General features: G+C 42.8%; 1 long non-coding RNA gene across 1 annotated transcript in view; it reads right to left on the reverse strand.

Annotated features, from left to right (window-relative positions):
* Window positions 1-23,271, reverse strand: part of LOC129637483 (uncharacterized) — a 70,960-nt gene extending 47,689 nt beyond the window's left edge. The window contains exon 1 of the long non-coding RNA XR_008707493.1: window positions 23,150-23,271. This is a non-coding gene — a long non-coding RNA (uncharacterized LOC129637483). The remainder of the gene's footprint in view (window positions 1-23,149) is intronic.
* Between the last annotated feature and the right edge of the window lie 2,475 nt (window positions 23,272-25,746).

A 25,746-nucleotide genomic window follows, 5' to 3' on the forward strand; every position in this document is an offset into this window, starting at 1 on the left:
CTCATCAGGAGGAATAAACTCTTTGATTTTGGCCCAGAGCACTTTGAACAGATGAATATAAACCCACTACAGGTGTATTCTGAGAAAATTCAGCACAACTGCTCTCAGTCAGGGCATCTGACAACCTTCAGACCTTCTGTCCCTCGGTGGGGTCAGTGCATCCATCCGTCCACCGACATGTGCCAGGAGCGATGGATGAACAGGGACCCTGTGTGTGGCACTGTGCTCAGTGTCACGTGTGTGGCCTTCAGAAGTTTGATTGTCACCCGAGAGGAGTGCTCCATGGCAGAAAGGCAGGCATGCAAACAAAACTAGCAGTGTGATATAACTGATGCTACGTGGGAGGCAGGAACACTGCGGGGGACACGGAGGAAACAACATCTGTCTCTCTGGGATATTCGCTAGAGGAAATAACATTTGACCTGGGTCTTGAAGAATGAAGAAGCAGTGGGGAGGCTAGGTGGGCAGGGAATCTCAGGCTCAGCAATGGGAAAGAGAGAAAGAGGGAGAAAGACAGAGTGAGGTCATGTCACCACTGGTATCCTAAAATTTGTAAAGTGCATAGCAGGAGCTAGGGTTCTCCAGTCCTACATCATAGGAACTGACTGTAACTAACCAAGGGAGAAAGGGAGCCTGCTGGAAAATGCAGGGTGGCTTCAAGAATCACTAAGCTTAAAAAAATTATGGTGAGAAAGGGCAGCTCCAGGAATCTTCAAGAAAGCTAGACTGGTCTCCTCTGGAAGAGGAGACCCGCAACAGAATCAGTCGTGGTGAATCTACTCTTTTACTCAAGACTTGATTCCAGAGAGGAAGCATTTGAAGGGTGTAGCATAAGTAACAGAGGCATCCCTTGCTCCTGAAGTTTTTTTTCCTTAATTGAAGTATAATTGACTTTCAATTTTGTTAGTTTCTGGTGTACAGCAAAGTGGTTCAGATATATATATGTGTGTATGTGTGTGTGTGTGTGTGTTAGTCACTCAGTCATGTCCAACTCTTTGTGACCCCATGGACTGTAGCCTGCCAGGCTCCTCTGTCCATTGAATTCTCCAGGCTAGGATACTGGAGTGGGTTACCATTCCTTTCTCCAGGGGATCTTCCCAATCCAGGGATTGAACCCAGGTCTCCTGCATTACAGGCAGATTCTTTACCAACTGAGCTATCAGGGAAGACCATGTGTGTGTGTGTGTGTGTGTGTGTGTGTGTGTATGAATTATGGTTTATTCCATTAAGGTTTATTACAGGATATTGAATACAGTTCCTCATGCTATATAGTAGGATTTTGTTGTTTATTTTATATATAGTAGTTTTATATATATGTAAAGTTTTATATATCTATATAAAGTTTTATATATATATATATATATATATAGTAGTTTTATCTGCTAATCCAAAACTCCTAATTTATCCCTCCCCTCTTTCCCCTTTGGTAACCATAAGTTTGTTTTCTATGTCTGCGAGTCTGTTTCTATTTCATAAATAAGTTCATCTGTGTCATATTTTAGATATCGCTTCTGGAGTTTTTATGACGAGTCACATAGTTTAAAGCAATATAATGCCAGTGAGCATTTGTACTAAGTCACTTCAGTCGTGTCTGACTCTGCAACCCAGTGGACCATAGCCCACCAGGCTTCTCTGTCCATGGGATTCTCCAGGCAAGAATACTAGAGTGGGTTGCCACGTCCTCTTCCAGGGGATCTTCCTGACCCAGACATCGAACCCTCATCTCTTATGTCTCCTACATTGGTAGGCAGGTTCTTTACCAATAGCGCCACCTGGGAAGCCTCAATATAATGCCTGCTGTTGCTGCTGCTGCTGCTGCTTCTGCTAAGTTGCTTCAGTCATGTCCGACTCTGTGGGACCCCATAGACGGCAGGCCACCAGGCTCTGCTGTCCCTGGGATTCTCCAGGCAAGAACACTGGAGTGGGTTGCCATTTCCTTCTCTGATGCATGAAAGTGGAAAGTGAAAGTGAAGTCGCTCTGTCGTGTCTGACTCTTAGCCACCCCATGGATTGCAGCCTACCAGGCTCCTCCGTCCATGGGATTTTCCAGGCAAGAGTTCTGGAGTGGGCTGCCGTTGCCTTCTCCGAATATAACGCCTAGGCACTCGATAAACTTTGTTTTCTTTCCTTCCTTACAGCACCCAAATTGTGGTAAGACCAACACATAAGATTTCACTGGGGTGTACAAAAGGGAACTGACAATAAAAAAGCACTCACCATTTATGTGCCATTTGTCCGAAATGACCTCAACTAGCTGATCCCCTTTTTTGAGACTTCCAGCACGCTTTCCGTCCCTGGGCAGAAAGTGGCCCTACACAGAAAGCTCAGGCTTTCTCTTCAAGCTGCCAGGAACATGACTCTAAGCTAAAGCCCAAAATAATTCCATTAGTCACATTCCAAAGCGCTAAGCAGAAACAAAAAGAAATCAAAATTAACTTCAATACCTATAGTGACAGCAGCAATTAAGGTGACAAGATTATGGAAATCATTGCCATCACCGGAGATTTTTGCCTGAGGGGGAAAAATAACTGGGACTATAGAAGGGCTGAGAAACAGAGGAACTTTAGTTGTGGGATGATGAAACCCACTATTCACAACATATGGACCACCATCCCTGGGGAGATTCAAAAGAGGCATTTCTTCACATCATCAGGATGCATTCTGTACCTACTATGTGCCAAGATTTTTAAGTTATTTCCTCTGTTTCTCACGACAACTCTACAAGAGGTTTTATTGTTCCTGTCTTACAGATAAATAAGCAGTCACAGAAAGTTCCAATAAATTACCCAAGTTCATGTTGATGGAAAGGAGGAGAACCAAGACTGAAATCAAGATCTTCCTCAACAGATATCCACCCCATGACTATCCCATTACACTGTCCCTTTAGATAATCAGATAACATCAATCTTATTCACCAGGCTTTTTTTTTTTTTTTTTAAACTGGGTTGCGCCAGATCTTAGTTGCAGTTTGTGGGATCTAGTTCCTTGACCAGGGATAGAACCCAGGCCCCCTGCATTGGGAGCACGGAGTCTAAGCCCCTGGACCACCTGGTGGTTCCCCAGGCTTCGTCCGGATCTGTGCTCCACGTGTTAGTAATCACACCAAGGCTTTTGGATGGAATTGGAACACTCCATGAGTTGCCCATTTGTTTCTCTTTCTGCTTTCTGGTTTGTGCCACTGCGAGAGATGGCTAAAGAACTCCAGTGCAATTATGCAAAACAGACCCAAGTGTTAGAGAACATCCTGCTCTGAAATCCCAGGAAAGGTAAATTACATCTTGCTGTGCAGAGTGACAAAAACAATCATTAAAGTCCGCAGGCCTGGCCAGAGGGAGTTCAAGCAGCCCTGAGAAGCTCTTTGTGGTTCTGCCATCTGGTCCCCTCTCCCCAGAATGGTGCCCTTCTGGATGTTTTATATATCCTTATTGATCCCCTCCATGGAGGCCCCAGGGTAGTGGAGAAAGCAAGCTGGCCTGGGGAAAACTTGCTTTTATCAGAATAATAATGAGTGAGTGGCTCTTCCAGGCTAATTATATCACTCAGGCCAATTTGGGGGCAAATATGAAGGCTTTTAGAGCAAGGAAGCAGGGATCATTACCAAGTCTTCTCTGTGTATGGAGGAGGGCAAATAAATAATAAATGACAATAATAATAATACCCATCACTAAAATGTGTTGTGTTTTACAGTCTGCAATACCTCCCACCAAACGCATTTTGATTTCTAAGCCAGTAGCCTTGTTTTCTGCAGTCTCAAGAGAAACTCAGAGGAGGCAGAGCCAGAACTGGTTTTAGTAACTTGGAAAATTGTATTAGATTCATGTCAAGAGGCTCCTCTGGTGAGATCAATGTAATAGCACAATCCTGTCTTAATGGAATTCACTATGGTCTGCGTCTGTGTCTGTTGCAGAAAGCCTTGTGCCCATGTCTGTGGCAGCAAGGCATTGAACTCCTTTTTTTCAGAACCCTTTTAAAAATTATGCCCATGGCAAATAGCTCCCCAGAACATTGCCCACTAGCCAGATGTTGAAGAGTCTGAGTCATCTGTACACGGAACTCAGAGACACAAAAGCTTTGATAAGAAAGATATGGTAGATTAGCAGGGACATTCAAAGACTTACCTAAAACACAGATAAAACAAAAGGCAAATGAGTAAACACTAGAACATTAAAGCCAGTCTGTCTTAAGAATCAATCCCCCTGGTGAAGAAGAGAATAGAGATTTATCAAGTTGTTGTTCATTCATTCACTCCCTCATGCATTTACTCAACCACTATCTACTGAGACTCTACTGTGTTCCAGGCATTGTTCAAGGTGCTTGGGGATATCAATTAGCAACAATAAAAAAATAAAGGAGTTTCAACAGATATGTATGGGGAGAGGGTGCAATAAAGGAATAATAATAAGCCAATTATACAGTACGGTTGAGGGTGGTAAGTGCAGTCCAAAACAAAAAGGAAAGCAAGTGAGGGGAGGTTGGGGGTGTCATGAGGAGGAATGCTGAAACTTTAAATAGGATGGTCTCACAGAAAAGGAATCTTTGAGCAAAAGACTCAGTGGAATTAGATGGCCGATCTGTATAGCAATGGGAGAGTCTTATGATGGAAGTGTGCTTGGCTTGATTAAACAGAAACAGAGAATACAGTGGGATCAGAGAGGTTATGGGGGTAGAGAGTGAATCATATATGATCTTGTAGGCCATTTTAAAGGCTTCCCTGGTGGATCAGTGGTAAAGAATTCTTGCCTGGGATGTCCCACGGACAGAAAAGCCAGGTAGGCTACATCATATCATCATCATCATCAACAAACCATCATCATTGCCACCACCATCACCACCACCACCACCACCACCATCAACATCTTCACCAATCATCATCAGGCCATTCTCATTTCATAGATGAAAACAAAGAGACTCTCAGAGAGGGGAAGTAACTTCCCAAAGTCAAGGTCACCCTAGCGAGAAGGTACAGAGCCAGGATCCTACTAGGAAATTGCTGAACTGACATGATTAAAGGGATTTTCTGCCCCCAGGTATCTTCCCTGTAGACACTTTCACTGGATTCAACATTTCCCTCTTAGTTCTTTCCCTGTTAACAGTAGGTTCCTCCGGGGCAATGATCTCTAACAATAGCAAAATAGCATCATCTGGAGCTCTTGCTGCAGATGCAGAGTCACCAGTCTCGTCCTGATTCAGGAAGTCTGAAAGGTCCAGGAATCAACATTTTTGTTAAGGAGCCTGCATGATTCCTGGATCAGGCATTCCAGGACCAGAACCAGGTTATTCTGAGAAATAGCACTCTCAGTGTCAAACTCCTGAGGGTGGGTGAGTTTACCAGATGTTTCCTTCTGGGACAAGGACTCAACCATAATGAGAGGATCAGCAGTAGGAAGACTGCTAGCTAGGCTGGGGAGATTCCCAGGTCTGAATAATCCCTTAACCAGGGGCCAGAGTAGTGAGCAAGACTATGGTCAAGTCTAGGTCTTTGAAGACGAAAATTCATGTTTACCTCCTGCTTCCTGGTCTAAGAAAAAGTTCTTTCCCAAGGTTGTTTGTTTCTTAGGTGCCCAGCATATTTTAATGATATTTGTTATTTTCTGATCACAAATATAATGCATGGTTATGGTGGAAATTACCACAACGCATATTGAAAACACAGTTGTTTTCAGTTCCTATCCCTCCAGGGTAACTACCTATAAATTTTGTATATTTTCATATCTCAATTTTCCTCCCCGTCTCTCTCTTTCTCCCCTAACCTCTTTGAACTTTTGTTTCCATTTCTGTTATATGGGGATAAAAATACCTACCCTTTGGTGTTATATAATGGATGCTTAAGAAATTACATTATATCTAGTGTTATTCAACCTTGATTGTGTTTATTTTTTCCACTTGACATTCTATAATGAGTATTTTCCATGTGTCATTAACCTCTCTTCAAAAACATGATGTTTAATGGCTGCATAATACCCCATCATTTAATGAACTATAATTTACTTAACTATTCTGTTATGGAGCATTGAAGTATTTTCTAATATTTTTCTATTAGAAATAACACTGAGTGTTTCAATCTTTTCCTACTCCTCTGCTTTTCATAGGATAAACTTCCAGAAAAGGTATGAAAAAGACAAAGGGTATAAATATTTTAAGGCTTTTCATGTATGCTGCCAAATTATTTTTCCAGGGCGGAGAAAGCATATACTCCTAATACCACCACCAGCATTAAAAATTACCTGGAATTTAACACTTAGGTCAGAAATGAATATGTGTAAGCATAATAATTGGTGGGAGTCATGAAAAGGAAAAATAAAATCTATGAGAGATCTTTAAAATTATCTTGTCTTCTGGGTGTACACAGTTGCATTCAAGTCTGTAAGGGAGGAGCCTCAGAAATCCTGATCATTTTCTAGCCACTGCTCACTTTCTAAGAGACCTTCATTAGTGAAAAGACATCATTTCTCATTGGCAAGTTTCTAATATTAGTCCCTATCTTGAAAAATCTTCCACTCTTCTGGTCCCTATTGCTAAATCCCAATCATTCTGAAGGGGGCTGATAATTGTGGCAATTGCACAGAATGATTGCTACCTGCAAAGGCAATCACTTCCGACGCCTGCAGAACTGATGAGCAATTCATTATCAAGGATTTAATTGCTGTAAACCTGGGAGGAAAAGGAATTTCTCGTACGACTTTCAGGATTTCAGGCATCAACCCTGCTTGGCTCCAAATTGGCTTTCATGAATGGAAATCTGAAGTCAAGCTGTGGCAAGAGGCTAATTACACAATGAAAAGTACAATAGAAATATTTGCATAACTTGTCTTGAACTTGCCATGTTAACTTTCAATGGGATGCTACCTCCCTGTGTGGGATATAATCTTCTTGGATGATCCTGGCACAAACCCATAGCTTGTTTCAATCAGGTATGCAAAAATGGGATTTCCCTGGTGGTCCAGTGGTTAAGACTGCACTTCCAATACAGGGGGTGGCGTGAGTTCAAACCTTGGCCAGGGGACTAAGATCCCACAAGCTCTGTGGTGCAGAAAAAAAAAAAATTTTTTTAATGCAAAAACCCCAGTTAAAAATGATGTCTGAGAGCTATGAAGATGCAGGATGCTTTAGTGATTGGAACTGGAACTCTGGATTCGGACTGTCTAGACTCAGCCTCTGTTCCCCAGACCTTACTGGATGAACGTGAATAAAGTAGATGTGTCCTCCCTGAGTCTCAATAGAAATGATGAAGATAGTGCCTGCCTCATTTATTGGTGTGAAGATGATTTCAGAATATCCTCAGGCATGGGTCTCATAAACTAATATTATTCCTATAACATCATAAAGTTTTCCTCATAGTCTGCATTTGAATGTTCCCATTGATCTCAAGTATTCTCACCACCAAGAACTACTCTTTAAAATTATTAGATCTTGGGACTTTCTGGGTGATCCAGTGGCTAAAACTACTTGCTCCCAATGCAGGGGGCCCAGGTTCGATCCCTTGTCAGGGAACTAGATCTCACATGCCACAACGAAGACATGGTACAATCAAATAAATAAATAAATTCTTTAAAAACCTGGGGCTTCCCTGGTGGCTCAGTGATAAAAGAATCTGCCTGCCAATTGCAGGAGGTGCAGGTTCGATCCCCTGGGTCGAGAAGATTCCCTGGAGAAGGAAATGACAACCTACTCCAGTATTCTTGCCTGGGAAATCCCATGGAGAGAGGAGCTTGGCCAACTACAGTCCATGGGGTTGCGAAAGAGCTGGACATGACTTAGCAACTAAACAACATCAAAAAAAAAAAAAAAAAAGATTTGGATCTCCCACTATGGAATCCTTGTTTAAGAAATTCCACTGAAGAAAAGGAAAGTGCCACTTACTGAAGAATCACCATGTATTAGCAACACACAGCATGACATTTAATCCTTACCAGTGACTTTTGAACATACATGTTGTTTTGCCTTATTTTTGCATGATACTATTATCAGTCAGGGTTCAAATCCTGGATCTTCATTTACTACCCAAGTGACGAATTTAAGCTTCATTTCCCTCATCCTGTAAAGTGAAAGTCACTCAGTCATGTCCAATTCTTTGAGATCCCAAGGACTATACAGTCCATGGAATCCTCCAGGCCAGAATATTGGAGTGGGAAGCCTTTCCCCTTTCCAGGGGATCTTCCCAATCCAGGAATGCACAAGGGAAGCCCAAGAATACTGGAGGGGTAGCCTTTCCCTTCTCCAGGGGATCTTCCCAACCCAGGAATTGGACTGGGGTCTCCTGCATTGCAGGCAGATTCTTTACCAACTGAGCTCTCAGCGAAGCCCTCATCTGTAAAATGAGGACAATAATCATCCTGATTCACCTCACTATGGTGGCTGTCACATATTAACTGCTCAAATCATGCTGAATCTTATTATTTGCTAATTCTTTACTAATAGTAAAGAATCTGAACTCATTCGGGTAAGTTATGTACATTTTTGAGGATCAGAAAACAAATTAGTGAGCTGAGATATGAATCCATACCTGTCTCACTCCAAAGATGATAACCATTTTATCATATCATGTTGACAAACTGCACTGGTGTGGTAATTATTCATTTATTCCCATAATTTTATCAGTCAAACAAAATTGTAACTACTGAATAGACTTTCTTACCAGTTCATGAGGGACAAGCACAATGTATTCAGAATAGTAAAGTTTTCTCACTTCTCCTCTTTTTGCACAGTTGTTTTGAGGCCTAAAAACTATGGCTTAAACATAATTTGTTTATCAAGCAGTTTATTGGAGAAGGAAATGGCAACCCACTCCAGTGTTCTTGCCTGGAGAATCTCAGGGACGGGGGAGCCTGGTGGGCTGCCATCTATGGGGTCCCACAGAGTCGGACATGACTGAAGCGACTTAGCAGCAGCAGCAGCAGTTGTTATTTTTATACTTTATCATTTCAGCCCAAAGAAGCTATAATAATAAATGACACTATAGTTATTCTGTATAGATTGATTATTGAAAAATGAAAATTTTCTGTTGAGGTTTTGTAATAAAAAGCATTATAGAAGTTACTATCTCTATGGTCAAGGACCTTTGTCATTTAGGTACTTAAGCCTGGGAACCAGGTAGGGATCAAACCCCGGTCTCCTGCATTGCAGGCAGATTTTGTACCACCTGAGCCACCAGGGAAGCCCAGATATTACAGTAGGTCCCATTAATACATATTAGAATTATGCCTGCAATTTGTGTAGCATCCACTATGGGCATATGCCTCTGCCTGCATAGGTCACTTAGATTTTCACCAGGCATGGATACCTAGAGAAAGCAAAAGTTACCACATGGTTCATTTTTGGGGGGTACATCACTTCATTAGTAACATGTCTTGGCTAAAGACAAAACTTTGGCTAATGTTCTTAAGTTGAGACTAACTACTAATAAAGCAATCAGTGATAGCCCAGATTGTAGTTGTAGCCAAATGAAAGTCATTTATTATCTGAAATCTGACCCTTGCACTTCACTGTAAATCTTTTGGGGAAATTAGCCACTGATATGAGACCCTAGTGTGTGGAGTTCACACAAAATTGTGACAGTCAATCCATTATTTTGAACAAAGAAGCAGAAACGTCTAGAATAAATGAAAGAGACCTCAATTTAAGATCACAAATTATAGCCATAAGGATATTATTTATATATTGTCAGCCTGCGTTCAGAATTTTTCATATATAGAATAGTTTGCTTGCAACCAAGGTGAAGTAACAATGAACAGATTTATCTTCCTACTTAAAACACCTGAAAAACTGGGTGCAGTAAATGGAATATCTGTTTTCAGATATTGGACATCAGGCAGTGCAATGCAGTGATCCTTGAAATGAAGGAATCAAATCATATCAGTCCCAGAAATTGTCCCAAGTTACTATGGCAGAGAGTTTTCAGGCCACAGTGTTGGGAGAGGAAACTCAGGTAAATTCCAGTGATCTGAGTTGAGAAGGAGACAGAAACTCAGGGAGATGAAAGTGATTAGAGCGTTCACCGGGAGAAGGCAATGGCACTCCACTCCAGTACTCTTGCCTGGAAAATCCCATGGATGGAGCAGCCTGGTGGGCTGCAGTCCATGGGGTCGCTGAGAGTTGGACAAGACTGAGCGTCTTCACTTTCACTTTTCATTTTCACGCATTGGAGAAGGAAATGGCAACCCACTCCAGTGTTCTTGCCTGGAGAATCCCAGGGACGGGGGAGTCTGGTGGGCTGCCGTCTATGGGGTCACACAGAGTCGGACACGACTGAATCGATTTAGCAGCAGCAGCAGAGCGTTCACAGAGAAGAGTAGTGGACAGGAGTGGAGGTGGGGAGGGGAGAGAGAGAGAGATAGCAGAGTGGTCTGAAGAAGTTTCCTCTCAAGTTCTAGGCTCAATACTGGTCAGCATGGTGGTTGGTGGTAGTGGTGGTTTAGCCGCTAAGTCATGTCTGACTGACTCTTGCAACTCCATGGACTGTAGCCCACCTGGAATTGTCCAGGCAAGAATACTGGAGTAGTTTGCCATTTCCTTCTCCAAGGGATCTTCCTGACCCAGGAATCAAACCTGGGTCTCCTGCATTGTAGGCAGAGTCCTGCATTGCAGGTGGATTCTTTACTGACTGAGCCATGAGGGAAACCCACTGGTTAGGATAATGGTTAATAAAACTAGCAAAGTCTAGGGAAAGAATTAACTGAAAGTAGCAAAAGGAATAATTCCCGGAGCTCACAAAAATCCAGGGCGAGTTCCTACTTCTGCTAACCAGAGTGAAAAAACTCACAGGTTGAACAGTGTGTCAGGTAAAGTACTCAGAAAGATACTTGCCTTGGTAGTGGGGCAAAATTAGTCATAGACTAAGAACTGCTCTAGTCCCCCAAATAAAGCTGAAAAGCCAGCCTCAAAAGGATCAAAATGTTTCCAAGAACTTAGCTGCATCCCAGGACAGAGTTCAAGAATATTTATGGAAATACAAAATAATCTAACACCCAACAAGCTAAAACCACAATGTCTAGTATCCAGGCAAAAATTACCAGGCATTCAAAGATGTGGGAAAATATGATTCACAGTGAGGAGAAAAAAGAAATAATCAAAGCATGCCCAGAAATGACACATATATAGAACCAGTTAGACAAAGATATTAAAACAGTCATTATAACTATATCTCGTATGTTCAAGAAGGTAGAAGAAAAATTGAGCATATTAAGTAAAGATGTGGAAGATACATGGAAGACCTAAATTGAACTTCCAGAAGTGAAAATTGCACTGGAGATCAGCATAAAATTAGGCATTGCAAAACAGTTTTGTGAATTTGAAGATATAGCAGTAGAAATCTTCCAAAGTGACACGCAAAGGAAAAATAAAAGGATAAAAATAAAATAGAGCAGCAGCAAGCTGCAATCAACTTCTATTGGCCTAACATATGTGTAGTTATAGACCCCAAAGAGTGGGGAACAAAGAAATATACTTGAATAAATAATAATAAAAATTTATAAATGAAAGGAAAATGTAAACGCAGTGAGCCAAGAAGCTCAAACAAACTGAATTACAAGAAACGTAAGAAAATGGCACCAAGACACATCATAACCCAATTGCTTACAACCAGTGATAAAGAGAAAATCATAAAAGTAGTTAGAGAAATAAGACATATAACATACACAGGAACAAAGTTTTGCATGACAGTAAGCAACAGTGCAGCCATATCACTAAACTCAGGGGACAGAGAGGGCAGGAACTGTCAACCCAAGATTCTACACCCAGTGAGAATATCTTTCAAACATGAAGCCGAAATAAAGAATTTCTCAGACACACAAAATCCAAATAATTCAGCAGTGGAAAATTGGCACTAGAGGAAATGTTAAATGAATTTCTTCAGGCAGAAGAAAAATGATTTCATATAGAAGTGTGGAGACACATGAAAGAATGAAGAGAAATAGAAATGGTAATTGCATGAGTATATATGTGATTTTTTTTTCTTATATTTTAAATTTATTTAAGACTAAATTGACTGGTTAAAACAAATACAATACTAAAAAAATCTGTTATGTGGAAATCAGTGTTCCCATTTTAGAGATGAGAAAACTAAGACTCATATAGGTAAAGAACTCACCCAAGGTCCCAGGTATGTCTGATACCAAAGCCGTTACCCCTTCCCAGAAGTTTTATATGGTTCTAACTGTGAAATTGAATAATATTTTTTCCATTCACTGAGAATGTGTTCAGATATTTGGAGAGGCTTAAAACAGCATTTGGTAAGTTAGAAAGGCTCTGAACTAATTGAGTACCTTCTTACAGGACGGAAGTCTGAGGCTAATGGAGTTCAAGTTTATCTTTGCACATTTTCCTCTCCACCCTTTTTCTCCGTGAATTGTGCATTTTGGAGAAGGCAATGGCACCCCACTCCAGTACTCTTGCCTGGAAAATCCCATGGGCGGAGGAGCCTGGTAGGCTGCAGTCCATGGGGTCACTAAGAGCAGGACACGACTGAGCAACTTCAATTTCACTTTTCATTTTCATGCATTGGAAGAGGAAATGGCAACCCACTCCAGTGTTCTTGCCTGGAGAATCCCAGGGACGGGGGAGCCTGTTGGGCTGCCGTCTATGGGTCGCACAGAGTCGGACACGACTCAAGTGACAGCAGCAGGAGCGGCAGTGGTTAATTTTACACCCTTGACACTGTCCATCCCTTTGTTTCACATAGGAGAATTTCTCAAATTGTGTTCTGCAAGAGATTAATGCATTAAGTGTGTTCTGTGGTCAAACGCAACATAGTGGGGACAGTAAATGAACCAGACACTTCCTGTAGGACCCCATAGAATCTTAAATATGTTACCATACATTATAATGGGACTTCTCTGGTGGTCCGGTGGTTAAGAACCCACCTTGCAATGCAAGGGGATTCGGGTTCAATCCCTGGTCAAGGAACTAAGGTCCCCAACACAGGGGGGCAACTAACTAAGCCTGCGTGCCACGACTAGACAGAAGCTGGGTGCCACAGTGAAGATCCTACGTGCTGTGACCAAGACCCAAGGCAGCCAAAAATAAGTAAATACATATTTAAAAATAGGTTAGCATATATTATACATGCCACAGAAAGGAAAGAAAGTATATGGCATTTCCTGTAATCATTTTACCCCAGGAAACTCATTTATGCAACTCTTGGTAATAGAACATATCTTGATTGCCAACAAGGTAACTCTCTGTTGGCAATATCAAGGAATCAAGATATCAAGGAATCAGAAGATACAAATATTGAGATTTATGTACCCTTAGTAATTTTGCTTGACTTTGGAAAACGCATGTGTGCATCTGAATGAGGTCACTGGTGGCAAGAAGTCCACATCTACTGGTGACTTTTCCAGCATTCATAAGTAAATGTTGTATGTTAAAATGTGAGGAGTATCCATAAGAAGAAATTGATATTACCATAAGAGACTCCTGGAAACAAAACATTTCTAAATTGGGGGGAAAGGTCATATTTGCCAAATTGCTCCTTTCTGCTAACATCTTTATTGATTATTATGGGACACCAGTTGTTATGGTGATGAGAGATGTGTTCAACTGGATGGATATTGGGAAAGATGTTGCAAAGAGGCAAGGCTAGCCTGCTGCTGCTAAGTCGCTTCAGTCGTGTCCGACTCTGTGCGACCCCATAGACGGAAGCCCACCAGGCTCCCCTGTCGCTGGGATTCTCCAGGCAAGAACACTGGAGTGGGTTGCCATTTCCTTCTCCAATGCATGAAAGTGAAAAGTGAAAGTGAAGTCGCTCAGTCGTGTCCGACTCTTAGTGACCCCATGGACTGCAGCCCACCAGGCTCCTCCGTCCATGGGATTTTCCAGGCAAGAGTACTGGAGTGGGGTGCCATTGCCTTCTCCATGCTTCTCAAATGTTAATGTGCATATCAATCACTGGGGATTTTGTTAAAATTCAGATTTAGATGTAATAGTTCTGGGATAAAATCCAAGATTGTGTTTTTCTAACAAACCCCCAGGTAATGGGCAACAGCACATTTTGACCAGTGTCTGTCCTACACACATTTTAGGAAATGTATTCGCTTTTGTACCAGGCTTGATGCTAGTGAGCCTGATGTGACTGGGCCTTGTGGGATTCTGTAAACAGGACTGTCCTTTATTTGCAAAACTCAACCCCAACTAGCAAGAAGGTCATAACAACCAACAACCTGGGCTCCCAACTAGTAAAACAGACAAAAAGTCCGAACTCTTTACCTCGGATTGCCAAGACCTCCATCAGTTGCCTCTACCTACCTTTCTGTTATTCTCTACCATTGTGGTTCTTTATCAAATGCACTCCTGAGACATGAACCACTTGCCTTTCTGGGAAAAAAAATTCAATGTTCTTCTTCCCCTTTGTCTTTGTAAAAGCAGTTCTCCTTATACTCTTTGCCCAGCACTGACTTGTCCATCTCAGGCTAACTCATTCTACAAAACCCAGTTACTACAGGTTCTACTTTGTCTAAGAAGTCTTCCAAGAACTCCAACCAGGATAAACTGCACTCTTCTCCAATTTGGGGCTTCCCAGGAGGCACTAGGGGCAAAGAATCTGCCTGACAATGCAGGAGACCCAAGAGACGCTGGTTGGATCCCTGGGTTGGGCATTCCAGCATTTTTGCCTGGGAAATCCCTTGGACAGAGGAGGCTGGCAGGCTACAGACCATGGGGTCACAAACAGTCATACACAACTGAGCAACAAAACAGCACTCCTCCATTGCACGTCCGGGGTACTTATACCAACATGCTTATCGTGGAGTATACGTTGGATCAGAGCCAAGTACATAATGTCATCTTTCCCCATTATATGTTGAGCTCTTAGAGATAAGAAGCCTTGTCTTAACTATTTTTAAGTCCTCTTCCCTATAGTACTTAATACAGAGACGTACCATAAGAAATACTTTTTAATTAGTTAATTAAGAATAAAATATAATAGTCTCTAGAGAAGAACTTATCTTATTTTGGAAATAAGACATAAGAAATCATTTGTGAACAATACAAGACCAAACATAATAAAAGCAGCAAAACATAATAAAAGTACTGAGAGATTATTAACTAGCAGGCACTATGCTAAAAATATTTCAGACACTGTCATTTAATCCTCAGAAAAAACTCTATGAGAAGGAAATTACCTCCATCTACAGAAGATCAAACTGAGGCTTAGAAAGACAAATGATTAGTCTGAGATCCCTGGTTCTGAAATATAGATGCATCTTGTCGTTGCCTGAGGGGTTTTAGGAAATATTAATGCCTGGGTCCTACCTCCAAAAACTGTGATTTCACTGGTATAGGGTGGGGCTTGCATATCAGGATTTTTAAGCTCCTGAAGTAATTCTAACACACAGCCAGGGCTGAGAAACACTGATTGAAAACACAACTAAGTATATAGTTGGGTGTGTCTGACTCCATGGCTTGGGTTTTCATCTTGAGTTTCATTGCCAGGAAGCAAAAATAAGAGCATTTTCAAGAGAGATGGATTAGAGTAGGCTGGCAGAAATGAGGATGGAAGAGGGATTTAATTTTGATCACACTTAGATCTGGGTTTGGAATACAATTGTTGAATTGAAAATGCAAGTTCCCTGGGCTTTGAAAGCAGTTTTGACACTTAGTCATTACATTGAATTTAGTCTATAGGTCCTAAATATTTGACCAAGTCTGCCTAAGTAATCACTTTTGTTGCAAGCATATAGCAGAATAAATAAAAAGTAATCATCAGTTTACCATAGATGAGGCACAATACCTGGAACTGACTGAATTTTTTCCCCATTTTCATCAGTGGCCTATGCCCTATTTTATCTCCTAATTACATGGCAGCCTGATCAAAAGCCTTCCAAAATTCTGCATGGAGACATTCCCTCTTGCAGAAGAGGCATCTTGCCCAGGCTAATCTTCAACTCAGATAAACAGTAGTGCTGATGTAGGGTCAGGAAGGGTGGACAGAATAGACAAGACCTCTCTTAGCCTTGCAAGGTGAGAAATAAATGTCCTCTGTATTTTCAAAGAGGCAGGACTCCTCTCTTGCTCCACAAATGCTGAAGCATGTAGAATAAAGTTCAATAATCACTTTCTACTTAGAAGCCAAGGGGAACAAGTCTTGGGGAGATGCTCATAGACTGAAGCCATATTGCTGGAGAAACCTCATGTAAGGGCTATAAAAAGTTGGGATGCAGGTCCTGAGTCAGGGGACACTAGACTAGTCTGACTCACGATGGACTGAAGAGGTACTGCTAGGATGGGTGGAAGGATTATAGGGAAGAAGCAAAAGTCATAGTGAAGAAGTGCATTCATTCTTTCACTTGATCAACGAATACACTCTGGGAACACACTCTGTGTGAGGTGCCAGTAGGGTCAACAAAACCCATCTGGTCACTGCCCTCTGAGAGTTTACAGGGTGTATGCTTAATCACTTAGTTGTGTCCAATTCTTTGTGACACTGTGGACTGGAGCAGACCAGGCTCCTCTGTCCATGGGGTTCTCCAGGCAAGAATACTGGAGTGGGTTGCCATGCCCTCCTCCAGGGGATCTTTCTGACCCAGGTATCGAACCCAAGTCTCCTGTGTCTCTTGCATTGCCGGCAGATTCTTTACCTGCTGAGCCATCAGAGAAGCCCAAGGGCTTCCCCACTGGGGAAGCTTACAGGGTAGTGAGGGAGAAATAAGTAAGTATTCAGTGTGTTGGACTGTATGAAAAGTAAAAGTGTTAGTTGTTCAGTCAGGTCTGACTCTTTGCGACCCCATGGACTGTAGCCCACCAGGCTCCTCTTTCCGAGGCATTCTCCAGGCAAGAATACTGAAGTGGGTAGCATTCCCTTCTCCAGGGGATCTTCCCGACCCAGGGATGGGACTCAGGTCTCCTGCATTGCAGATGGATTGTTTACCACTGAGCCACCACCAGGGAAGCCCTGGGCTGTATAGTGTCACCAGATACTCATGTCCCCCAGAACCTCAGAGTATTTGGAAAGAAGGTCTTTGCAAATGTCATTAATTAAAAGTGAGGTCATATTGGATTAGGGTGGGTACTAAATCCAATAATTCATTTTTTAAAAAATCTTGCACTTTATTTTTTACTTTATTTATTTATTTGGCTGTATCAGGTCTTAGTTGAGTCATGTGGGATCTTTAGTTGCTTGGTACATGGGCTTAGTTCCCTGACCAGGGATCAAACCTGGGCTCCCTATATTGGGAGAATGGAGTCTTAGCCACTGGACCACTGGGAAAGTCTCTAATATCTTTAATTTTAAAAAAGAGACTGAGACACACAGAGGACAAGCCACATGAAGATGGATGCAGAGTTCTGAGCGATGAATCTACCCACCAAGAAATATCCATGATGTCTGGCAACCAGGAGGAGCTCCCTCTGAGCCTCCAGAAGAAACAAATGCTGCTGATTCCTTGATTTCAGATTTCTGGCCTCCTGAACCATGAGAGTACAAATGTCTGATATTTTAAGCCACCTGGTTGGTGGTGATTGATTGTGGCAGTCTCAGAAACTAGTATAGCTGGATCACAGATTTAAACAGATGTCAAAGAAAATGCACTGTTTATATATCCTGAATTAACCTCACAAGCCCTCACCTCAAGTGGCCGTGGGGAAAACCTGAAGTTTTAATAGTTTAACCACATTAATTCAGGCTGATGCAATACTTCAAACAATCTCTTAAGGTGAGTTAGCCTCTCCCCAGTGTTTCCAATTTCTTTCTCCCCGTGTTGATGTTCAGTTGCTAAGTCAGGTCTGACTCTTTGCGATTCCATGGACTGCAGCACACCAGACTTCCCTGTCCTTCACCGTCTCCTAGAGCTTGTTCAGACTCATGTCCATCGAGTCCATGATGCCATCCAACCATCTCATCCTCTATCATCCCCTTCTCCTTTTGCCCTCAATCTTTCCCAGCCTCAGGGTCTTTTCCAATGAGTTGACTCTTCAACTCAGGTAGCCTCAAGTAGCATCAGTCCTTCCAGTGAATATTCAGGGTTGATTTCCTTTAGGATTGACTGCTTTAATCTCCTTGCTGTCCAAGGGACTCTCAAGAGTCTTCTCCAGGAGCATAATTTGAAAGCATCAGCTCTTCTGTGCTCAGCCTTCTTCATGGTCCAACTCTCACATTCATACATGAGTACTGGAAAAACTATAGTTTGACTATACGGATCTTTGTTGGCAAAGTGATGACTTTGCTTTTTAATATGCTGTCTAGGTTGGTCACAGCCTTCCTTCCATGGAGGAAGCGTCTTTTAATTTCTTGGCTGCAGTCACCATTGACAATGACTTTGGAGCCCAAGAAAATAAAATCTGCCACTGTTTCCACATTTTCCCCTTCTATTTGCCTTCTCCCCTCTTTATGCTTATTCTCCACTGGGCATTGGATGGGGTCCAGGAGGCTGGAGAACACAGCACTGTGGTGGCAGGGATGATAGGGGTTTCAGATCCACTCACTCAGGCTCATCCACTGAATCCAGGCTCCCCTGGTCTCCATGGTGATGTCCTTTGCTGCCCAGTTTCCAGACACCCTGCTTGGCAGTGGACCACATGGAAGCTGATGACAGGAAAATTTAAGATCTGTGCTCTCCCAACCCAGTTGGGGCCTCTGATGGGTCCCTCCCTGCTTTCACATACCCCTCGGAGGCTGACCACTCCCTCTGAGCCCCCAGGCTAGGTGACCCACAATGCAGCATCCTCCCATAGACCACTTCACTTCTGGAGCAGCAACCCTAAGGCAAGCTTCCTAGTCACGCTCAGCTAATATCCAGGTCCTTCCATAATTCAGAAAAAAATTCTGGCTTTTCCTGGTCCCCACAAGAGCCCAGGTAGGCTTAAGATCCTGTCTCAGCCCAACTCTTCCCCTAACCACAGCATGCATCTAATGTGGCTCTGAAGGGGCCACCCCATGTTATCACGGGGGATACCTTAGAAATCCTTCTCCTTTCAGATCCTAAATAGGAAGCAAGCAAAGAAAAATCCTCTTCTGCTTTCATCTCCCCCTCAATCTATTTAGCTGGTTTCCCCTCCCTGCACTTCAACCCAGAGAGGCTGATAAAGATACAAGTGTTTCACCTCCTGCCTCACCAAACTGTTAACTTGTTTCTTCCCACATTGCCAGAAGCAGCAGGAATGGCCATTAGGCTACTTCTACCTCTCTCACAGTGATGTTTCCTATTCTACACTCTTCTCTTCCCCAGGTTGGCATCTTACTTCTTAATCTAAAGCACATTAGAATGAAACAGACTCACAGACGCAGAGAACAGACTTGCGGTTGCCAAGGGGAGGGGAACATGGAGGAGGGACAGGGTGGGAGTTTGAGATTAGCAGTTGCAAACTATTATGGATAGAATGGGTAACAACAAGGTCCTACTGCATAGCACAGGGAACTATATTATACCCTGTGATGAGCCATCATGGAAAATAATATGAAAAAGAATATATGCATGTATAACTGAATGACTATACTGTATAACAAAAGTTAACACGATGTTGTACATCAAATATACTTGAACAAAATAAATTTTAAAAATTAAAACTGTAGTGGAAGACTTCCTTGATGGTCCAGTAGTTAAGAATCTGCTGTCTAATGCAGGGGAAGTGGGTTTGATGCCTGATTTTGAGAACTAAGACCCCACATGCCTCGAGGCAACTAAGCCCATGAGCCACAACTAGAGAAGCCCACACACCTGAAACAAAACAAAAAAACTCTATTGGAAGAACATGATTTACCACAAAAATGAGAAAAAAGATCTCTTTAAAAACTTTTAAAACTATCATCCTTGTTATGAGTAAACAAATGTGCAAGTAAAATATTTGATATTAAAAGTAAAATAAATGGAGTGTAAGTGGCAAAACGTAATCAAAGATTTCTTAAAATAGTTAACACATTTAGGGCATTGTGTATGCTCAGTACGCACACGTATGCTCAGTCGTGTCTGACTCTTTGCAACCCTATGGACTATATAGCCTGCCAGGCTCCTCTGTTCATGGAATTTTCCAGACAAATATACTGGAGTGGGTATATTTGGGTATATTCCTCCACCAGGGGACCTTCCTGGAGGAAAGGGATCAAACCTGCATCTCCCACATCTCCTGTGTCTCCTGCATTGGCAGATGGATTCTTTATCACTGAGCCACTTGTAAGCCCTCAATATATTTTTTAAATTATTGTTAGTTGTAGCTTTTGCTGTCCCATCTTTATGGGTAATGCCACTATTAACTGTGGCAATTGACAAGATATCACATGATGCATAAGGCTGGTCACAACTCAGCTGGTGATGGGTATGCGGCTTGACTGGTGTTGACCTCAAGCAATATTTCCAAACGTGAATGCCATTGTGAAAATGCACAGCATGTCTTCAAAACTTGCACCAAGTACCACATCATATGTAAATTGTATCTCTGTAACCACAGTTATCTTTGTTTATGTTAGTTACAGCATCCATTCATGAAAATGCTGCAACTTCAAAAATATTGATATCTCATTTGCCTCGGTCACTGACATACCATCCAAACTAAGGAAGAACCATGAGATTCAGGACCGTGGGAGGCAAGGCAACAGACACATCAGCAACAACCAGAAGCACTGGGGAAGCAGGGTCAGGCTAGTGGCAGGCATCACCAATCAACTTAGGCAAAGCTACCTAGGTTACTTTGACGAGGTTTCTATGAGTCATAACCACTTAAAGAGGAATCAGAACTTCTATCCAAATGTCGACCTCAATAAATCATGGGCCTTGGAGCAGACATAGGTAAATGCTAACAAAACCGAGACTGGTGACAGTCCCATCATGGATGTGATACGATCGCGCTTAAAACATTCTGGAGAAGAGAAACTCCTAAAGCTGCCTGTCATCATGAAGGTCAAATTCATCAGCAGAAGAGCCATGGAGAAGATTAAGAGCAGGATGAGGAGTCTGGTATCTTCATGGTTTGGAGCCACATGGATTTCACTAAATGCTAAATAATGCTTTAAAAAATTCATCGTACAAAATGCTGACTGTCATTCAGGGTCCTGCTTTGTCACCCTTTATTCTGAGAAGGGCATCTCTGCCCGTGTACTGCCTTCTAGCTCTCAACTCTCACGCTACAGACCCCACTGAAGAAAAAGGGGGATTTTGTCTGTCCCAGCCACTGGCTTCCCAGTGGTCAAGAGCAGCTTCCAGGTTGGACATCGAGAGCACGCCACACAAACTGTTCCCTATCTGATAAGACTGAAGCTAGGTCGCTTCAGTCGTGTCTGACTCTATGTGACCCCATAGATGGAAGCCCACCAGGTTCCCCGTCCCTGGGATTCTCCAGGCAAGAACACTGGAGTGGGTTGCCATTTCTTTCTCCAACGCATGAAAGTGAAAAGTGAAAGTGAAGTCGCTCAGTCGCGTCCGACTCTTCTCGACCCCATGGACTGCAGCCTACCAGGCTCCGCCATCCATGGGATTTTCCAGGCAAGAGTACTGGAGTGGGGTGCCATCGCCTTCTCCAATCTGACAGCTATGGGTCAAAAAAATCTCCAGCATCTTCTTGGCTTTCCTCTACCTCCGCACAGAGCATGTGAGTTCCCTTCCCCACTCCAGTCTTCTTCCCTGCTTGCCAACTTGGAAAACACCCTTTGTCATCTTCAAAATTATTCTGACCTCATCTCTTCCATGAAATATCCCCTGATCCTCCCAAGGAAAATAAGTCTATTCCTTCTCTCCAAAAACCTGATCCCTTGAGTGCATCACCATGAGGGCATCTAATGTCTTATGTGCATCTTATGTAAATAAATACATGTATTTGTTTACATGGTTGTCTCTGTTTACTTTCTCAAGGGAGCAAATTATGTCTTTTTCAACTCTTGTCAATTTAGGTCCAAGGTGCTTCACCCTGATTTCACATTGAAATCACCTGGGGTGTTTTGAAAACTACAGATGCCTGGGATAATCCCCAGAGGTTCTGGTTTAATTAGTCTGGTGGTTGGCACTTGTACTATTTTACTACGTTGTTTCTGAGTGCCAAGGAGAACTCTAATGAACGGCCACGGTTGAAAGCCGCTGCCTTTATCCAGCACAGGACTTGGTATACTCTACACTGTCATTTAACTGTTTCACATTCCTTATGTTTAATGCTCTTAACCTTTAGCAGATTTCCCCCTACAACTGCTGTTAGGATGAGTCACCAAAATATCACTTCTCCCTGAAAAACTAAACAAACCTTTGAAATAGAAGTCTCCATCCATCAGTGTTCTCCTAGGGTGGCTCAGGAAAAAAGAAAAAAAAAACACTCGAGAAATAACTCCCTCTGAAGGAGGGAGGCTGGCTGTTGACTTTATCATTTTTGCATGAAGCCCACACACACCCTGGGAGATACTCTGTGGCCCAGGAACAGAACTCCAGAATACCAACAACAAATCTGATAGGAGCTCCCATCATGTTTGAATCCACTGACTTCTCTTCTCCCCCAACCTTAGAATCCAAAGCTGGTTCCAACTGCTTTCCAGTAATTTCATATAAGATGAGAGCATTCCCATCAGGAGGGTTGCATAGCCACCTGTGCAAAGTTTTCCCATTTCTTTCTGTTTTGACTAGAAGGAGAGTTACCACTGTGATGCTCAGATGCAAAGACAGAAAGAGGCTTTTGCAGTAGATGCTGCTTTGAGCTGGGAGACACAGACTTTGGAGGTTACACAGAAGAAAAAGAAGCTTGACTAGTTCTCACCCTAGTGACATGTTCAGAGCTTCCCCCACTGGCCCCTCCCTCAGGGGTTTGATCATCTGAAGATAATTGGGGGATGTTCTAAATATTAATGATGTTGACCCCGCTTGCTTCTGGGGCCATTAATGAGAAGCCCTGTTCTTCTCCTTTGTACCCAGCTTGACCTGGAGGCCAGCCATCCTTCTGCATGGTGCTGAGTTATACATATTCTAATATGCAGGCAAAGGTTAGACTTAATGAAAGCAGACAGATTTTGATTCTTCCCTTTTATTATTTCGAAAGCCATATTAACCTGGGCAAGGCTGACCTTATGAAAGCTTCAGTGAGAGCCTGCCCATGGGGGGCAAAGTCATTTCTTGCCTGAAAATACCTTCTCTGATGCTGATAACCCATCATTCAAAATGCATTCTTTGAAACTGAGAGCAGCTAGTATAATGCCAGACACCCATCCTATCCTAATTGTGTAAAAAAAAAAAAAAAAAAAAATCACACCAACCTTCCAGGACCAGCGTGGAGTCCAAGAAGCTGGAGGCAGATGCTGCAGTTTGTCTCCTGGCATATCAGAGGTGTAGAGAGAGACAAGGTTGGTCCTGGACAAGGAGCATCCACTGTCAGATCTGAGGCAGAGCAAAGAGAGAGGAGACTGGGAATGAGTTCAAACACATGAGCATCAGGGGTTCTTATCAAGCACAAAGGGGACAGGCTTGCCATTTTTAAAATGCAAGACCTAAAAAGATAGTAATGCTGATACTTAGCATGTGGTAAGCATTCTCTATGGATCCGGTATTGTTCTAAGAGTTTTATATGCAGTGTGCCATTCAGCCCTTGTGTGTGTGTGTGTGTGTGTGTGTGTGTGTGTGTGTGTTTGTGTGTGTGCTCAGTCATGACTGACTATTTGCAGCCAGGCTCCTCCATCGATGGAATTTTCAGGCAAGAATATTGGGGTGGGTTGCTATTTCCTCCTTCAGGGGATCTTTCTGACCCAGGAATCGAACCCAAGTTTCTTATGTCTCCTGCATTGGTAGGCAGATTCTTTACCACCGAGCCAGAACTCCAGTTATTATCACCCTTATTCTAGAAATGAGGAAACCGAGGCTTAGAAAGGTGACCAGTTTGCCAAAGTCACACAGCCATGAAATAGCAAAGCTGGGATTTGATTCCAAACACTCTCATTCCCCAGACGGTGCTGTTGACTTTTATGATACATGGCCTAGTGATCAGGGAACTGGATATGCATTCTTTTTTGGAGGGGGTGGAGTCTTAGCATTCAGAGGACAGTTTGAAGTCCTAGGTGCTAAGAAGGCCAAATGGAGTTCACCAGACACAGATCAGATCAGATCAGATTAGTCTGCTCAGTCGTGTCTGACTCTGCGACCCCATGAATTGCATCACGCCAGGCCTCCCTGTCCAACACCAACTCCCGGAGTTCACTCAGACTCACGTCCATCGCCATCTCATCCTCTGTCGTCCCCTTCTCCCCCTGCCCCAATCCCTCCCAGCATCAGAGTCTTTCCCAATGAGTCAACTCTTCGCATGAGGTGGCCAAAGTACTGGAGTTTCAGCTTTAGCATCATTCCTTCCAAAGAAATCCCAGGGCTGATCTCCTTCAGAATGGACTGGTTGGATCTCCTTGCAGTCCAAGGGACTCTCAAGAGTCTTCTCCAACACCACAGTTCAAAAGCATCAATTCTTCGGTGCTCAGCCTTCTTCACAGTCCAACTCTCACATCCATACATGACCACTGGAAAAACCATAGCCTTGAGTAGGTGGACCTTTGTTGGCAAAGTAATGTCTCTGCTTTTGAATACGCTATCTAGGTTGGTCATAACTTTCCTTCGAAGGAGTAAGCGTCTTTTAATTTCATGGCTGCACGCACCATCTGCAGTGATTTTGGAGCCTCAAAAAATAAAGTCTGACACTGTTTCCCCATCTATTTCCCATGAAGTGATGGGACCAGATGCCATGATCTTTGTTTTCTGAATGTTGAGCTTTAAGCCAACTTTTTCACTCTCCACTTTTACTTTCATCAAGAGGCTTTTGAGTTCCTCTTCACTTTCTGCCAAAAGGGTGGTGTCATCTGCATATCTGAGGTTATTGATATTTCTCCCAGCAACCTTGATTCCAGCTTGTGTTTCTTCCAGTCCAGCGTTTCTCATGATGTACTCTGCATATATAGTTAAATAAACAGGGTGACAATATACAGCCTTGACGTACTCCTTTTCCTATTTGAAACCAGTCTGTTGTTCCATGTCCAGTTCGAACTGTTGCTTCCTGACCTGCATACAAATTTCTCAAGAGGCAGGTCAGGTGGTCTAGTATTCCCATCTCTTGAAGAATTTTCCACAGTTTATTGGGATCCACACAGTCAAAGGCTTTGGCATAGTCAATAAAGCAGAAATAGATGTTTTCTGGAACTCTGTTGCTTTTTCCATGATCCAGTGGATGTTGGCAATTTGATCTCTGGTTCCTCTGCCTTTTCTAAAACCAGCTTGAACATTTGGAAGTTCACGGTTCACATATTGCTGAAGCCTGGCTTGGAGAATTTTGAGCATTACTTTACTAGTGTCTGAGATGAGTGCAATTGTGCAGTAGTTTGAGCATTCTTTGGCATTGCCTTTCTTTGAGATTGGAATGAACACTGACCTTTTCCAGTCCTGTGGCCACTGCTGAGTTTTCCAAATTTGCTGGCATATTGAGTGCAGCACTTTCACAGCATCATCTTTCAGGATTTGGAATAGCTCAACCGGAATTCCATCACCTCCACTAGCTTTGTTCGTAGTGATGCTTTCTAAGGCCCACTTGACTTCACATTCCAGGATGTCTGACTCTAGGTCAGTGATCACACCATCGTGATTATCTGGGTCATGAAGATCTTTTTTGTACAGTTCTTCTGTGTTCTTGCCATCTCTTCTTAATATCTTCTGCTTCTGCTACGTCCATACCATTTCTGTCCTTTATCGAGCCCATCTTTGCATGAAATTTTCCTTTGGTATCTCTGATTTTCTTGAAGAGATCTCTGCTGCTGCTAAGTCACTTCAGTCGTGTCCGACTCTGTGTGACCCCATAGATGGCAGCCCACCAGGTTCCACCATC

Source organism: Bubalus kerabau, chromosome 23 (genome assembly GCF_029407905.1).
Source record: "Bubalus kerabau isolate K-KA32 ecotype Philippines breed swamp buffalo chromosome 23, PCC_UOA_SB_1v2, whole genome shotgun sequence".
Taxonomy (NCBI): domain Eukaryota; kingdom Metazoa; phylum Chordata; class Mammalia; order Artiodactyla; family Bovidae; genus Bubalus; species Bubalus kerabau.